At 45.1% G+C, this 18,324-nt stretch overlaps 1 protein-coding gene and 1 long non-coding RNA gene across 3 annotated transcripts in view; both read left to right on the forward strand.

Annotated features, from left to right (window-relative positions):
• Positions 1 to 18,324, forward strand: part of HS6ST2 (heparan sulfate 6-O-sulfotransferase 2) — a 132,853-nt gene that overhangs the window by 9,627 nt on the left and 104,902 nt on the right. The window lies entirely within an intron of this gene.
• LOC121232495 lies at positions 938 to 18,127 on the forward strand. 2 transcript variants are annotated; one of them, XR_005931025.1, is made up of 3 exons: positions 938 to 1,214; positions 2,633 to 2,749; positions 16,645 to 18,127. It is a non-coding gene; the product is annotated as an uncharacterized LOC121232495 (long non-coding RNA). The 2 variants fall into 2 exon arrangements; XR_005931024.1 differs by lacking the exon at positions 16,645 to 18,127 and adding an exon at positions 4,466 to 11,960.

Genomic DNA, 18,324 nt, shown 5'->3' on the forward strand with positions numbered 1-18,324 from the left:
CTCATCTTGATAGGGAAGATGCTGCAGGAGTTGTCCTCCCATGGTACTCGTTGCCCATGGAGGACTTTAATGTGGGTGGAGGCATCGGTCCATGCGATGCTCCTAGAAAAGCAGCAGGCTTTGTTCCTCCTGGAACTGATGTCACCAACTGTAGATGGGGAGGAAGATGGCTGTGTGCCTTCTGCCTTTCACAGAGCTGTTTGTTTTTCTGGGGGGGCTTGAATCTAATCAGTACCGTGGTAGCACGGAGAAGTAAGACAAAAGTGCTCAAGGAAATGTCAGACGCAACAGGATGCGTCTGCCTGATGATAGCTGAGTGACTTGCAAAAACATAAATGGCATAAATTAGGCTTTAACTCCTTCAATTGTTGTGTGCTGCAAGTCAGTCACTGGTAAGAGAAAAAGCTTTTGTGTTGGTATGGTCTCCCCATTACACTTTCTTTTTTCCTAACTGTGCATCTTTAACTGAAACTTCAATAGGTTGGGTTTGGATTATGGTAATTTCCAATAACCTCAGATAATAAAATGTGGAGTAGAGTTTTGGCTTTCAAATAAAGCTGACTTAAAGCTCAGTTGTTTGGCTTTCTGGTGGCAGGTTGATGCTGGGGTCTGTCTTCTTGGCTCTGGTCCGCATGGGTGAAAAGTGGTGGCTAAACATGCGAGTGGGATTTGAGAAGCTAGGACCTTAAACCTCCATCACCATGCCTGTCCTCCTCTTCTTGGCCTCTGCCTTGTCTATGTAATGCAGCTCTTTGCGTCAGGATCTCTTTCTGTGTGTATGTAGCATAAAGGATGTTGGATTTCCCAGCCTGACTGCATATACGTGACTAATCTTAGGTAGAGGCACTGGAAGTACTTTTAAGTGTTTAGTTTGAATTCAGGGAAGCTGTAGTTTTTAAATATGGACCCAACGTACCGTACTGACAGGTGACTCCAGCCTGCCGTGCACGCTGCCCCGTGCTGGTGTCGCGGGGGGGCTGTGGTGTTCCTTCTATTCCCGGGAAGGGAAGAGGGAGGGAAGCTCCCTGACCACGTAGCTGCTGGTGCATGGTCACACCGCTCGGTGCTTTCACACCAGAGCTCTTGCGTAATCTAGTTTTTACCTCCTTTCAGGGATGAAGTGGTCTCTGACTTCACTTTTTGGAAGGAGCAACTTGGGAAGATCAGAAGCCTGGTAGAGTTGTCCTAAAGTATAGTCTAAGCATGCCCTAAAGGTATGTCTGTGAGCCTGGTGCTCTGGCTCATAGAAAAGGGTAGTGAGGAAAGCTAGGACCTGCTCTCCTAAATAGGAGGCATTGGGTACCAGTGTCAGATGTCTTGACCATAGTCAGTAGGAATGAAACATTGCTACTCTGCTTTAAGCTTTTGCTTTGGTTGCAATGGGTGACTGTTAAGGCTGCATCTGCTCAGAGTGGAGAGGACTAGACTGTCAGAAGGCAGCGGTAGCAGAGACCTAAGAGAAGCTATAGTCAGTTCCTTGTATCTCTTGAACACTGTTAGTTTGCAAAACTATCCTATATAGCCATTTAAACCAGTCCTGCTTCTGGAGCAGGTCAGATAGACCCCAGGTGAGCCCATGTTCATGAATATAACTGATGTGTTTTGCAAAGTAGAGTTATAAATGCCTTTTTTCATCCCATTTCCAGAGGAGAGGCAGAGAAAGCAAATGAAAAGAGTAGTTGCACCTGCAGCTGCTTCTCCTGAGAAGCTACTGGCTCACTTTCCATGCTGCTAGTTGTGTTTTGGATGCCAGCAGCATTCTGTGTTGGAATATGAGCACTCCCAGAATTTTTATGGATAGAGGCAACTTCCTCACTAAGTTAGATTTATGGGGTAGTGCTGAGGTTTAGCTGATAATACCTGCTGGAGTTTGGAGATGGCAGCTTGCTAGCAGTGATGCAGAACAGCTGAAGAAGAGGGCGATGGCTAAGGATGAATTTTGACTGGGGAGTAGTTCTGCAAGCTGTCTTATCACCCAGTGTTTTGTGGCATATTTAACATGCTACCACATGCAAGAAAAAATTGCAATTTTGCTAGAAATACAGTCAGCACAAAATGTTGCAGGGGAAATGTGTGAGTGCTGCCCTGTGTTTGGATTACTGAACTCTTTGTTGCTTGCAAGGACAAAAGCATGAATAACTGTGAATAAGCGTGTGAATAACTGTCCTTGTCTGCAAGCATGGCTAAGTGCTTTGGACCTGCCATATTGGTACAATATGGCTTTTGGAAAAATCTGTCCTAAATCTTTTGCCTAAATTTATTTATTGGGGCATTTACCTGAAGGCATATAACTGAGAACAGTGCTGATATTTCTGGAGAAGGGATTGGAAGGACGTTGCACATCACTAGGTTTAAGATGCGCACAAACTATATCTTGTCAAGCCTGAACTCTATTGTGTGAACAAAAGTACTTTAAGTATATGCTTAAGCAATATATATTTAAGTGTTTAAATGTATCGCTAAGTGCTTTGCAGAATAGGGGTCAGTCTAATGGCGTGAGCACCTTTTGTTGCCCTGGGGTGGTGAAGTTTCCTGCTCTGCAGAGTTGGGATTTCATGTGTCTTTGCTCTTGTTTGGGATGCCAGCTTTCCCTACTGTAATTCTCCTTTTCCTACAATTTGGAACTGGTCAGTGCTGCAGCTGTGTGTGCACCAAGACGAGCAGAGGGTGTAGAGTCTAGAGACTTGCTGAGACAAGTGAAAATTGAGATTCCCTGTTACAGGACCCAAAGACCTAGAGAGTAGCTTGGGTAAGTTGATGCGTCCATGTGACGGTGTCCGTCCTGGCTAGTATATCGGGTTTGGGTTGGGGACCTGGAGAACCAGAAGCAGCAGCTGTTTCAGACTCTGTATAACAGCCAGCCTTCTGTGGGAGAAAGCTGTAGGAATAGATGCCTTTCATGGGCAGGTTTGGTTTGAGGGTGTAGAGGAAAAGGGGAGTTTTAGACCTCTTTTCCACGAGCATCTGGGAGCGCATACCCAAAAGGCCAGCTCCATCTGACCTGAATCTGGACCTCCCGTCAGCCAATCCCTTTTATAAAATTGGTCAGTGTATCAGGCAGCACAGGAAAAAAAAAACCCACAGAAAGGACTTAAGAATAGCTGAGCTCATGGTGAGATAAAAATTTCTCAGAGCCTGGATTATGGAAGGATCCGGTTATTTGTAAAATATATAAGCAGATTCTCTGCCTCGGCCACAGTGGCTCGGCAGTCGTGCTGGAGGATTTGATCGTGCGCTCAGCCCATCCTGCTGCTCTCTTGGGTACAGCTGAGGTCTGGAAATTGAGGTTTAAGGCTGATGACAACTTGTGTATTAAATGTCGCAAATTAACTGTACTTTGGAAACTGCAAATACAGGCTTTTTAAAGGAATCTAAGGCTCTCTTGTTTCTTGTCTAAAGGGTTGGTTTTGCTTTTCCCGTCATGTTATGTTGTTTTCCTGGAATTAGCAGGACAGTTTTGCTTCTGCTTTTCCTCATGTATCAGCTGAAGTCATGAAGGTGAATTGCTTCCTGCAATAAATGTGTATTCATGAAAGAGATATGGGTATGAAGTACAGTATCATACTTTTTTCCCTTACAGTAAAAATATTTAATGTCTTATATAATGTTCTATCAAGATAAGTGAAATTCTGGTCTCTTTACTCCTGCGCTTAAAAGATCTTTTTAAGGATATTTATATGTCTTGGTACATACTGGAATCCAAGTACTAGTACCTATTGCTTATAATGGAGGGTAGGTTGGTTAAACCTGAGATCTGCCATCTCATGATGATGGATACTCAAGCTGAAATCTGATCATTGAGAGAAACTAAAACAGTCTGTGAAGCAAGTTGCTCTTTTTTGGCAGCAGGCATTACCAAACTGAACCTGTTGCCTTACTGAGGACAGCTTTGGGGTGGAAGCCTCATCTCTTCCCTCCAAACACAGGGCAGGTAGAAGTCATTGGACACATGAGCATTTGCAGATGGCTTGCCTGTCTAGGGCCGCATCTTTTACAGTGCGGCTAATAGTTTCAGTTATGTCAGAGGACTGACTTAATTTTCTATGGAAAGGGAAAGCAGGCACCTGGGATGTGATATAAAGGCAGCAATTGCAGTTCTGGGCTGCCAGAAGTCATTGCCTTTTTGTGTTTATGGAGTTTGTGTTGGGCTCTGTTACAGGACTTGGGAGACACACTTTCTTTTGGAAGTGGGTTATGGTAGGATTTATAGATGCTGAAGAGCATGTTGAGTCCCAAGGGCATCACCTGTGTAAGTGTAAGTGATCCTAAAATCTGCAGCGTGCTAGCTGGCTGGTGGGAGTCAATTTGGGATGTTTGGAGAAGTAGGGAGCAGAACAGAGGCTTTTTTGCTCATGTGGACAACATCCTTTTATTTTACAAGTTGTTTTTCATCTTTGCTTGAGCAGCTGAGATGAAACATGCCTTTCTGTTAACAACAAAAGCAAAAGCCTTCACTTTAATGCAGGTACCAGGGCTGGGATGTGCTGCAGTCACTTATTGCATCGCTTGGCTTTGATCCTTGGTTGTGGTGTAAGAGTGCACAGTACAACTCAGGAAGGTGTGGTGGTGAAGTGGTTTTAAGTCCCTGGTCTAGACTGACGCCTGTGTCCCTGGCCCAGGGTAAGTTAAGATCTCTCCAGGCTGCAAGCGCTGTCAAGCTCTTCAGGGTCACCTACAGCAGTCGCATCCCCTGGTGCATGCAGCCCAGCTAGCTCTTCCCTTACCGTCTGCTTTCCCTCCTCCTGTGCCCCCCAGGCAGGGAGACTGGAGGAAAAAATGCTGGGAGGAATGTCAAAAGGCTGTCTGTTCCCTTCCCTGTTTGAAGATTGGGATTCTCTTACTGGTTTTTATTTTCTACACAGTTTTCGTATTAAACAAGAGCAGCCTTTTTGCAAGCTCCACTGCTCCTTGGGCTGGGAGCAGGGTGAGTATCTGCCTAGCAGAGATTTTGTGGTAAAATTTATTGTTGCTGTACTTGAACATTAACCTGAGGGATTTTTTCCCTTCTCTCTTTAAACAAGCTTTTTTTTTTTTCCCCCCACTAATGGAAAATTTCAGCTTGTCTTCCACTTAACCATAGTCCAGGCTTTTCCAGGAAAATGGAATGAATCAGTAATGCTTCCCTCCTTTGCTTCTTGTGTGCTTAGCTGATTGTATTATTTTTATTGTGGGTTTTGATTGCATACAGGCCTTCTTCTGCCCCCACCAAACTGGTGGTGTTTTCTAGACAAGAGAGGACAGCCAGGATCTCTAAGGTGGTGCTTCTCCCTCCAGGGCTGTGTTACCCCCAGACCATCAGAGTTTGGAAATCATGGATTTAGGAAGAGAATGAAGCTGAACAAGGCCAGGCAGACACTTCTAACAGCGCAGTGTTTTACTGTGGGCCGACGGCTTTTGATTCAAGTGATGTGCAGGGCTGAGCATCCAGGAGCACAAGGGCAACTTTGAGTTTACCATTTGGTGGCAGGGAGCAGCAGCTTCCATCCAGAGCTGTCAGGGAGCCTCTTGGTGCTGCTTGGCTCACTTGCTACCACTCGCTCCACTGACCTACAGGTTTGTTCTTGGTTGTTTCACCTTTCACATAGACTCAATGCTCTCTAGATTGATGTCTTGAAGCGTGGGTTTAAAAATCAAATAGCAAATGACTGCACTGTAATGGATGTTATTGCACTAGACATTATATTATAGAAGTCACTGTGGTTAAGTGGAGTATCTCTGGAATCTTGTTTTATCAAGACGTTTATGTTCCCCTCCAATTTTTGTGGAGAGTCGTTTAGATGTTTTCCAGATTAGAGCATAATGGAACTGCTAGCTATAAATGTTCGGAGGAATCCATTACACATGGTGATTTAGTGGTTAGTCACAATTACTTTGGAGCTACAGTGTCAAATTTAACACCAACCTTCAAAACCACGTATTGTGAAATCCGGTCATCCTTCCTGTGAGATGCTCCTCTAGCCTCCCAGAGAAGAAAAAGACATTTTGTACAGCAAGATGCAAAAGCAATTTGGAGGGGACAGGCTGATGCTGGAGGAACAACTCGGTGTAAGAAGCAAACCAGCAGGCAGTTTTTCCCCGTAGGGTTTTAGCCTTTTTCTTTCCGCTTAATTAAAATCCAGCAGACTGGTGGTGGCAGTGGGTTGGCGTGCTTGTTTCCCTTCCCGCTGGAGGTGCAGGTGGAGGCAGCGACTGATGGAGCTGGAGCAGGACAGTCCCACGTGCCGCAAGCCCGGGTCTCCATCCTGCAGCAGCGCACGGTGCGGGGCTCTGGCTCCTGCCGCGGGACAGCCGCCTGCTCCCGGTCGGCAAAGAGCTGGTCTCCTCGAGACCTAGCCTGGTGGTTTTGTTAATGGTAGTGGAGACGTTCCTGCGGGTTTGTTGAAGAAAGCACCATGGGCTGTAGAGCTATAGCTAACAACTAGAGCAACTTTTGCATAACGGAAGTATCAACGGACATTTTCACTTACCGTAACTATATATAGGCACCTGCTCTAACCACAGCCTGTGAGCGGAAGCTGTTGCCCCTCTTTAGCTTTTGAAATACCACGTTTCCCCGAGACAACTACCTGCTTGTTGCAGCTGGCTGCCCGTTCCCGTGTTTGACCCGACGGGGGTTGTGTGCGGTGTCTTGAGCTGCACCTTCTGCGACCTTCTGGGGTAGAAATTACTGCTCTGGGTTGAGTGACCTGCATCTTGCTGGTTTTTGTTTGCTGAGCAGAAGTTTTATGACCTGCAGGGCTGTGTGTTTCCTTCCTCTCAGCTTGTGAGTTGAAAGTGAGTTCATCTGAAGACTGTTGTAGCACTTTGTGTCGCAGGTTTTAAGCCCAGGGTGGAGGCTGTCAAAATGAAATGTGTAAACCTGAGATTTAGAGGATGAGCAAGTAAATCCCATTAAATTTGTGTGTCGTAGAGTCTCGGAACAAAATTTAGATTAAGGGACGAGCTCATGCAGTTGGGTGTCCCAAAGCTCCTCAGTCGTCTTTGGGCGTATTTGTTTCTGCAGTGGTTGGTGCTAGAGATGCCTGCAGGATACCTGAAAGTGCTTCTCTGTCAGTATTTTAATAGCAATGATTTAATAGCACAGTTTAAAAAGAACATTATTTGGGATTGTTAAGACTTGGCCTTGGTTTGGAGTTCCTTCTTGATACCTGGAGGAGATCTTGAAATTCTAGGTTTGTGCAAACTTGAAAGGGTCAGTGCCCTGATCTATAGCTGAGTTTATTAGTAAAGCTTTGTAAAACATCTAGGAATTTTTAGTTAATTCAGGTCAGACCCCCACTTCTTACCAGCTGTCCAGAAACTTGAACAGTTTAAAACCTGTATAACACACAGATCATCTAATCCTTTCATTCCCTTTGGTTTAGAATGTTAGTTTCATTCATGAGCACAAGATAAGCTTTTAGAAGAGGTAACATTAGAGGACTTGAGTTTTGTGTTGAAATTAGAGTTTTCCAGGAGCTGCAGCATAGCAGCAAGGTTGCCAGGAGTCCGAACTGCCTGGGGAAGGAGTTTGTACTTGCTGTCGTGCCTTCGGCAGCTCATCCTCGACTTGCTCCTGGAGGCATCTGAAGGGCACTGAAAATGTCAAAGCGGACACGGTGACCTGGCGTGCGCTCCTGCTGCCTGTCCTCTGCGTCCTGGGGTGCTGCCAGGTTTGATCTTGGCTTCATCTCTGGTGCTGCCCAGTCTGGCTGCTGCGTAGCCGAAATTAGCACACTCCCCATCGTGTATGCCGTGGGCTTTGCAGGGGTGATGCTTTCATGGCCTGACTCATCCCTATTAGAGACAATGGTGCTCATCCCCTTGATTGAATGAAGAGCCCCATTCCCCGGAGGGGTGGCCTCCCTGGAAAGGAGATAATTCATGCCCCGCAGCAGCTCTGTCTTAAATCGGTTGAAGAACGGGATCTGGTTAGCTTTAATGATAAGAGCTGGGGTTTTGCAGTGTCAGCTGTTTTCCACACGGTTAATGCTGGGACCACAGAACTCATTAGAGTTGTATGATGGGATGAGAGGTTAAAAGCCAGTGTGATACCTACAAAGTGCTCCAGCCGTACAAGAAATGTCACTGCATCCTCCTTAAACGCTCGTAATTAGTAATTCCTGATTTGTCCTGGCTCTTCGGAGCAGTCTGCTGGGAGGACAAGCTTGTGAACAGCACTCGGCTGCCTGGCTAGGGCTCTTAAACAAGTGTGCAGTTTTTGACATTCTTAATTTTTAGAACTGGGTTTCCACATCTTGCTTTAACTGTTATCATTAGCAATTTGCTGGGCTTCATTTTGGTGATGGAGAGCATTTCGTGATCTCTGAAGCATTCTGTAATGCGGCAGTGTACAGGAGTGATAGTACATAAACCGGAACTGCTTTCTAAGTGTGTTTTTTAAACTTTTTTTCTTTTAAATTAATTCCTCTTGGCAACTCAACTGAGCATATGTATCATTCCTAACATTTTCTTAAAATCAAATATGGTATCTACTTTTTTCACTGTTGATTTTAAAGAACTAATTTTTTTTTTTTTTTTTTTTTTTTAGTAGACTGTGTTCATCCTGCTGTCATGACTTTTTTCCTGTTTAGTTGCTTTAGTATTGCATTGCGTTCTGCTTTCACTTTTTAATTGACAATCATATAATGTCCAGGGTGGGAGAGGGAATTTCACTGTGGAATCAGAGGCAGAGATTTGGACCGCTGTGTTTTCATTTAATGAGGAAAGTACTTCATACTTCTCTTTAAACTGTACGTGCTACAACAACAAATGGTGTCTGCTTAAGTGAAGCCTATCAGACATATAATACACACTTCAACTCTCTCTTTAAAGAATGGTAAATTAGGGCATCGATGGCAACTACTCAAGACTTTGTGCCATGGCACAGCCGAGGAGGAAGGTTGGTGCTGGCGTCACGGCGGGTGTGGGCTGCTGTGGGTGGTAGGGATGCGGTCAGAGAAGACTTTGCTCCTCTGGCTCCCGAGCGGGTGGGTGAGAAGGGTCTCACCTTGGCTCGTGGACAGTTCTGTACCCTCTTCTGTGCTCCTGGGCTTTGCATGGCAAGCTGGTCAACCTGGCGTTAGCACTGCAGCAAAATGGCTATAATCAAGATGATTTCAAGGTTAGAAATTTCTTCTTCCCAATGGGTTGCGATGCCCTTGCTGCCCTTATGTTCCCCATGCGTGAATGCTTAGATGCAGCTTGTGTGCATTCTCTTTGCGCTGGTTGCACTGGGAGCTGGCTCAGTGTAGAGCTATACCTGAAACCGGGCAGCATAGCTGCTCGTGCTTCTGCCAACTTTTCGCCCCGGGTCCTGTTTAAACCACCCAGCCAATTTTGTTAGCAGATGAACACTTCAGCTCTGCTGAGTTAGTGTATAAATAGCTTTTGGTATAGGAGTTCAGCCTGTATAAATGCCGTAATGTCTTGTCTGTGATGGTTCCTGCACTTAATATTTTAGGGTTCTTAGGGTATGGCACAGACTACTATTGATCGCTTCTTATAGGTGCCTGTAGTTAGCATAAAACAGGAAAGTACAACTTGTATTGTGGGCACTTATTTATAAATATCTCAGAGCATCCAAGGAGCCTCGGAGGGCGCAGTTTGGGCCCCTCGGCGTGGGGCTGCGTACGTACTCAAGTCATCGCAGCGCCTGGAGTGGGGAGTTCAGAGCCGAAACCTCTAGCCCTGCCATCAGCAAGCACCGCTGCCGTGCACCTGGAGCTCGCTGCGTGGGTAAGGAGGCGTGAAGGAACAGCAAAGCAAGTTGCACTTTTGCATAATAACTAAGAGTCTCGTCTTGCCACCTGCCCAGGCATTGTCGCTTTGAGGTCACATTGATGCAAATATGCTGTGCTGTATGCAGGGAGAGCGTGCATCTTTCCTGCCACTTTACCCTTTTGAAATGCATGCTGCACAGTCCTGGAATTCAACTTAATCAGAGGCAGGAATGTTTGTACCAAGATTGGCTGATGTATTTATTTTACCCAGGATTAATTTATAAACTCTATCTCTACCTGGAGAAGTTTGATTAGCATTATAAATCCAACGTGCGATGGGTACTGAAGGAACTTGATCTTAAGAAAAAAAAAAGCTGGGAGATTGGTGGGAGAATTCAGATTTCAGTTGCAAGGCTACCTATGGTCCTGGAGGAGCTGAAGTTGCTAAGGTCGTGTCCCCTGAAAAAATGTAGCCCATTTGGGATTTAATTTTTTATTTATTACAGGTATCCAGAACATGCTTAACAGCATCTGGACATGTCTTAATGGTTTAGATGTGGTAACAATAACAGTACTTGTTTTTTTTTAAAAAAAAAAAAGCATAAATTTAGTTGCTAAACTACAAGATATTGCATTCCCTAATATGACCCATGGAAATAAAAATGGAAATCCCAACGAGCAGCTGTGATTGTCGTTTCTTGTATCTGTGATGCACAAGATTTTCAGCAAATGTTAGCTGATGAAACAGTGCCCATGTGAACGTGCATCTCTGCTGCAAGCCAGATGTGTGTCTAAGCCTTGATCAAGCTCCTTGTGGCCATCCTGCAAATATTAGCAGTGCTGCTGCTTGCAGGATTTACTTCTATGAAGTTCAGAGCGCTGGGATTTTCCTCCAAGGGCAGATGCACAGCTTAGGGGAGAAAGGGAGATCTTTTCCTGAGGAGTGGTGCCCAGTATTGATAAAGTTTATTATTGAAATTGATTGTAACTGCAGGCCTGTTTGAGGGCAAGGGATATTTTTATAGAATAAGATTTTTTTTTTTTTTTTTTCTGTGTTACTCCCAGAGAAATACTGCTTGTTGCAGCTGCCTCTAGGATTTTGGAGTCATTGGGGAAGGTACTGGTCTATTTTTTTTTTGTTTGCTTTCCCAGCTGTTCTCCACTACGTGCTAAATGGGTCTTGTAACCTAAATGGACGCAGCTCATGGATGAAAGAAGGCAGCTAGAGGGAGAGAGGAAGAAGTGAGGAAATATTTCATGATGCAGCTGAAGTGAATGATTTTGCTGACTGGTGAGGTGGCAGGTGGCCATCTGCTTGCTCTCCCAATCCTTTCCAGTTGACCTTAGCTTTGTTCTTGGTGGATTTCTCCTAGAGCCCGTCACAGAGTTGTTGGAGAAGCATTTATGGAGAGGGAAGACCTTCACCACAAACGGATTCACAGGAGGTTACTCCTTTATCTCAGACCTTGCCTCTCTTGTACCAGGTTGCTAAAGCCACTCTTGCATCATCTGTCCTTATCCCAGAGCAAACGTTAATGGACCCAGCGTCTCTGTACTGCTGACGCAGGCAGAGGGTCCTTGAAAGCAGGCAGTGACAATGCAGAGTTGGCATTTTCCACTAGGTCTGCTAATTAATTAAGGTCACATGTTCCAGCTATTAGTTTGGCCATTGCTTTTCTCCATTAAGCAGGCAGTGAAATGCCAGGGAAGGGGAAGAGGGGTTCTCCCCTCCACAGAGCACCACCATGAGACCCGGGTGATGGTCGCAGGGTGCTGTTGAGCCGTGGATAGGCCAGCCTGTTGATGGAGCAGTACTGTTTGCGGCTCCAAATAGGAGAATTTGGTTTACGTGGCAGTAAATTATCAGAAATTCTGCCTGCTGGAATGTTTGCCTGATCTTTGTAAGGGTCTGCTATGGGAAAGGCTTGCTAGAGAGCGAGGTGTTACTAGCTAAACTTGCTAGGTGCATACTGGCAATGCTGAGAAGCAGGCTTTGGTATTTTTAAATAAGCAATCATTGCCCTGCTTTTAAAAAAAAAAAAATATTTCTAATCAAGACTTATTGTTGAAATCTGGAGGACATTCCAGTGCAGAGTACGTCACCTCCGTGATTGTCTAGACAGGTTACCCATGTCCCTGTTAAGCAACCTCATTATTTATTTATAGTTATTTATTATAATAAATGTGATTGCCTGCAGTAAGACGCTAACTCCACTGAGTCATATTTCACATCGCACAGCTGTGTTGGTTGAATTTTCAGAATAAATAAAACATTTGCAGCTGCACATAGAGCAGCCTCTGACTCTGATGGCTCCAGTAGGTGCTGTTCCTGGGAGAGGTGCAAGGGGAGGAGATGCTCAATTTTTGGGAGGAGGAGGAGGAGGCGTCCTTCAAGCTCGCACGCTGCCTGACCTTGGATGATGTCCTTGTGGGGTGCAGGAGCTGGTGGAGCTTGCTGTCATTGCTGACTTCAGCAGGGCTAGGATGGTACCCTGGATGCCGCATTTAAAGCCTTTAAACAGTTTGAAAACATTCAGTCTGTACACAAAAATGGAGGGTTTATGGATTTGGTGTATTATCGCAGGGATCGTGTTCTCTGCTACAGGCCCGCTGGCTTTGGTAGAGTTACTTAAGATTTGCCTGTCTCAGTGGCTATGATGAAGATTTGGTGTGTGTTTTTCCCCAGAGTTCTGTTGTGCAGAAGGAGCTTGTCGGCATCCTGACAGCTCTGGTTTACTGGGAGAAACCGGCAGCTTGCAGGTGTCTGACTTCTGTCCAAAGGGAATGACTTCCTTTTGACCGTTTACACAAAATCTGCTGTTGATGAGCTGTTTGGCTGAGGAGGGGGGATTGACAGTAAAGCTAGAGATCTCTGTGCATCCTTTCCTCAACACAGGAGAGAATTGACCGGGGGAACAGTTTCCTCGCTCACCCTTTCTTAATTAGCGTTCGACCTAGAAAAGGTCCTTGCTTTTTCTCCCCTTGGAGTCTCAGGTCTGCATCTTCTGGGACTGCTCTTGCTGCTGTGCTGGTTGTTAAGCCTCTTTCAGAAGCTTTGCAAAGCTCCTCTGTGTGGATTCCACTAAATTTTGGACACGTGCCTGTCCTCTGGGTGTATTGTGATTGCTTCAGCTTCTTGGCTCTAGGGACAAATAAGCTCCTTTATTTATCCTAATTGAGGGGTAGCCATCACACCCATCTGTTAGGTGAGGTGGGTCCCAAGCCTTAGGCAGAAGACAACCTTGTATGCTGCCAAGGAACGGTGGAAAGCTTTTCCAGTGGTATATTTTATATGTATTCTGAGTGGCAGGATTATGTATCTGTTTTGGTTAGGTTGATCCAATGGCAACATATGGTCAAAATGGTTGAGCTTGGCTGGACGGATGTTTTCTTTCCTGTAGAACTTAATTTTATTAAAGTGTGAAAGAACTTTAAGTTTGGCATTTTATGCAATTACTTGAGGGAATTGAAGTTAGTTGTTCCCTGTAGCATTTGATAAAATACACAAAGGCCAGAAGGAATGAATGATTCACTTCTCGACTGTCAGCTGTGGTGGAAAAATGAGGTGAAGCTGGATTCGTGATTTGAAAATCTGTTCATCAGCACTGGAACTTGTCAAAACATAATTTCATCTTGTTAATTTTAGTGAGTTATTGACTCAAAAGTAAATCATGAAGATTTGTAGAAGGAGAGCAAAACAGTGTTTTACACTGAGTGCTTTTTTTTATAACTTGATTTTTTTTAAAGGAAGTTTTATTAAAACTTCCTGCTGTTATAAAGTTAACGTGCTCTTGCTCCAATAACGCCTGCCTGATTGCAGAATTTGAGGTTTAATCATGCACCATCAAATTCTATTTTCAAATTTAGAGTTAAAACAGTCTTTCAGGCTTAAGTTAACGTGCTCGCTTTCATTTCAGTGCACATAGTGGCAGATAATTATTGTGCATGCTGTATTGCTCTCATTAACATTAATAGGTTAGTATTACAGCTTCTGCCGGACCACAAATAATTGAGGGGTACTTCAAGTATGACTTACAACTCCTTGAAATTTTTTTTTTTTTTTTTTTTTTTAATGCAGTGAGGTAATGAGGGTCTTGCAGCAGAGACCACGTAAATGAGTTAACAAGTCCAGATCAGCTGGACTCAAATATAAAACCTGTTCAAGCTTGTTAGCTAATCTCATCCATAAAACTAACTGCGTATTCTTCATGGATGTTAACCCAGTTATACTAATGTTTTAAGGTAAAAAAACCTACAAAAGTGGAAAAGTTACATTTGAAAAGGGAATAATAAATGAGCCTTTCTGCTGTAATTAAGCAGACTGTTGATGAAGCAGACCTGTGGGCTGATTCAGACACTACTGTTCGTGGTGTACAACTGGTTGTGTTCAGTCACCACTGTTGAATGTGATTGACCAGCCGCATCCTAAGCAAGCTGCCGGGATGGGGACTTCCAAATTTCTATGCCAGTGTGTGCATGCAGCAGATGGACTTCTACGAGAGCGGAAGAAATAGGCTGGCGGTGGGAAGGATGTACGTGGAGGGAAGGAGTGCTTACAAGCCCTCTTGTATCATCATTGACTTGGATGAGTTCATGTCTAGTAATATATGCAAGTAGTGCAGCATTTTAGGTCTGCAAATTACTCTAGGATGCCTGGATGAAAAAGAGTTTATTGCTATGAATTGCTTATAAGTGGTTTTGCTGGAGCCCTAATGAAATAGCAAAACTTGAGTGGTTTGGGCTGTTCTTGGGCAGCGCAGGGTGTGCTGTGTCCTTCCTCCCGCCGTCTTCAGAAACACTCTGCAGTGGAAAATGCACAGGGGCCCAGTTTTTTAAGAGGCAGTGGGATGTGTAAAAAGTAGCGCTCATCTTCAAAACTGGCTTGTCTGGCAGGGTCCCTCTGCAATGCATGTTTTTTTCAAGTGGTCTTTGCTTTTTATACTGTTAAAAAGCAGTGCAGTCTTGGGATCCAGCTGTTCTTCCCGTCGCCTTTGGAAGTGTACACCGTAGAGGTGCTCCAGGGTATGCGATGGTCCCACCTTCGAAGTTGGCACAGGAGGGTCCAGGGCAACCATGTCTGTTGGCACCACCAGCAGAGACCTGAGGGAGCTGGAGGCTGAAGGTTCTTGTAGGCACCTCAGGGCACTCTAAAAAGTGTTTTTCTAAAAGGAGGGGTGCTGGTTTCCAGATGCTTTCCTTTATGGAGGGGCTTGCTATGGGAGAAAGCCCAGAGGCTGGGTGGTTTGCTTGGCTTATGGATGGAGTGGGCAGCTTGGAGGTGGGAGTCAACTCTTCCCGGCAGGACTGGGAGGTGGCGGTCAGGAAAGGGTAGGAAAGGCCCCGAATCTGAAGCCAAACAGCTGGCTCGGTAGAGAAGCAGGGACGGAGGAATATATGATATGGGTGGAGGCGCAGTCAAAGTTGCTGGCTAGGAGAAGGACCTTTTTCCCCAGCTTTCCGAGTGGATATCGGCAGGGCAAGATGCCTTTGTCAAGGTCGAGGAATGTGCTGTAATTGAGTTGTGAGATGAGCGGTCCCCGGGTGGGAGCTGCTGCGTGTGGCTGGGTAGGAAAGGCTGTTCTTTAAATCTTATGCAGAAAGAATCAGCAAACCTTCGATACAGCCTGGCCGTGAGGATCTCAGGTGGTTTGTTAAAAGCATGTTCGATGAGTGTAGAGATGAAGGGAAGATGGGGAGACAGCCGGAGAGACAAGCGTGTCGGAGCGTGGGAGAGCACAGGCTGTGTGCAGGGCGAGGGTGGGGAGCGGGGAGGGGGCAGAGGAGGGCTGGGGGTCGCAGGTACGGGGGTTCATCCCTCGGCGTGCAGCGCTGCTCCTCGGCGCTTTGCGGTTCTGGTGGTGCACTTGGAGAACTGGTGTGCCGTGTTGCCGGAACGAATAAAAATCCAAATGCTTCTTTGCCGTTGAGGGTGCAGGGTGCTTGTACAAAAAGCTGGAAGAAAGGCAAGCGTTAAACAATGAGGATAGTTCAACCCATTGTCAGTCTTCTGCTTGCTCCCTCCTACCAGTTTGCTGAATTTTAGTAGGGTCTTAGTAAGGGAGGAAGAAGAAAGTATTGTGATCAGTTTGCCATTATTTTGGAGCTGGTTTCTGGTGGCTGTGGCTGCAGCTGGGGTGGGCAGGCATTAGGAGAAGGAGTCTTGAGCAGAGAGATGCTCCCTGGAAAACCAAATCAACCTCCCCAGTTGTAACCAGCTCTTACTCCCCGTGTCCTGCTTTCAACCTCTGATTAAACTTTGCTCATTTTAAAGGGGAGGTGGCTTCCAGAAGAGCTTGATGGTGTGTTAGTGAAACCACTTGGTGTTGGGTGTTTCTGCTGTTTCCTTTACCAGTGCTATCGAGACTGAGCTCTTCTGTGGTTTCCCATCTCAAATTCTGCATAGGGCTTGTAGGAGCAGGGGGAATTGTTCACTATTTTCCTGTTAGTTTACCCTCTAACATACCCATGAAATTGGTAGTTGGCAGGATCTTCAATATATATAATCTATCAAAGAAATATTCTTGAGTTGGAGGTGAAGAGCTGCAGTAGTAATTTGGGGGGATGTGTTTCTCCCTTCTTCAGCATCTTTTTTTTTGCTGGTGTTACAATCAATATTGAGTAAGTGCTGTTTTGAAAAAACTGACATTCAGGTGGCCAGAAACAGTAAACAACAGACAGCAGTTGAAACAGTCCTAACATGGCCGGGCGGGGGAAGGTGATCATTCATCACACTCCCAGTTCGTTAGAAAGATAATGTTTGAGGAAATTAAAGCACGGTGCAGAACTGCTCAGGGGTTCTTTCTCTGGACCGTGCATATGCTCACGCTTTATTTGCAATTATTCTGCTGTTATGTATGTTTGGCTGCTAGCAAGCACATGAAAATCTAATATCAGGCTCAAACTGTGCCTCCTTTGTTTATAAACAGCTTTTCTTTTGCGTTAGGCTGATAGAGCATGATACAGAGACATCTTGCGATAGACTATTTCAGTATAAGGTGCCAAAAATGGAAGAGGAAACATTTTATGTGATTAAACAACTGAGACGTTCTGACAGATGTTTGCCTGACAGAGTTTGCAGGAAAAGCAGCACTGCTCGGATCTGGTTAGTGCTCGTGCGTGTGTTTGTACCCCAAATTCAGGGGGAGGTGTTAATAGCTGGCTGTCTCACGCAGACTTCTAGGACCCCTTCCCATTTCTGTGGGCTTTGTGGTGTGCATTGCGCAGTGCCTCTGAGTGCATTTGGCATGGACTCAGTTCTTGGTGCCGGGCTAGCTGCAAAATCCTTTCCCATCCCTGTCCCAACAGCTTTCTCTCCTCTCCTGTTTTCCTTTTCTAGAGACTTCCTTTTTCTTAGCATCTTTGCTTTTGGTTTTCTGGATCATGGCTCTGTGTTTCTTGCTTGTACTTCAGGAAGTTATTAACTGGTTTCAGTAAAAGCTTTTAACGTAGATCTTGCTAAAATAAAATCACAGCGAAGGTTCTGGTTCTGACCTCTTGGTCCTGGCCGAATGTCCTTCCACTTTAATTCCCAACCAGATGTTTCTGTGCTTTAAGGGCTTTGGGCTTTGACAGTTTTTGAGTATTAAAAGACCTTTAATTAGAAGTTTGAATTCAAGATAATACAGCTATGGCTTTTGAAAATTTGCAGTTGATTATTTCCTATTCTTATGTAGGTGGCAGAAAGGCCCTAAATATTTTGAAATTGTATTTGGAGAATAAATAAAAATGAATTCAGACCTGTCCAAGCTAGTCTCTTTTTTAACCTCAGATTAGTTAGAGCAGGATGGACCTTTTTGTGATGCGTAATCAAGTTGGAAACTTGTTTTGAGTCAGACCGCAAAAGTTTAATCCCCTTCAGGGATTATGGTACATTTTGCATATTGCCTCCAAGTGCCTATCCGAGGATTCAATGGATGCTTTAACCCTGCTGCTATCTATAGCACTTTGGAAAGCATTCATTCATAAAAATGGATTTTAACAACAGCTTTGCAAAGACCTGAAGGGAAAGCAAGGGTGCCTGGGAGAACAAGGAACATCACTGATTGTCCGGGAAGACATCATGATTCTGGCAACTGCAGTGATGAAAAAGGACACCTACCTTGTGTGCCAGGAGTACTGTAGCTCATTTGGGGTTGAGTTCACCCCAAAAAGGAAGAGCAGGGTGAATTCATACAAGAACAATTGTGGGCTAGTGAAGTTGCAATGCTCCTAGAGCCAGCTTGGACAGTTTTCACTCAAGTTTGCCCCCTTATAATGTGCAGATTTGGAAATAGTGTGAGTTTAGAATAAGAATACCCAAGAATGGCATCCTGTGATTGAGTCAGATAATACATATTTCTCCTCCCCCCAACCTGTACAGCCCTCTCCTGGGGAGTCCAAGCAGTATTAGTTCTCCATAGACTCCTGCTGCGTCCTTCTGTTAAGCTATCTCCCCAGCTTATTGCATGCCCTGGCATGAGTCACAGCACCAACAAAAGAAGAAAAAAAGGGTGTATGTGTCATCTGTTAGTCTGCCAGCTCCCTGAACCTGGTTTTCAGGGAACTGCAGGAGCACTAAGGTGAAGTCTTATGCCAGCAGTATGTGCCAGGGATGCTCCTGTCCGGGAGGCACAGCTGTTCTGTC

The sequence above is a fragment of the Aquila chrysaetos genome, chromosome 21 (genome assembly GCF_900496995.4).
Source record: "Aquila chrysaetos chrysaetos chromosome 21, bAquChr1.4, whole genome shotgun sequence".
In the NCBI taxonomy this organism is placed as follows: domain Eukaryota; kingdom Metazoa; phylum Chordata; class Aves; order Accipitriformes; family Accipitridae; genus Aquila; species Aquila chrysaetos.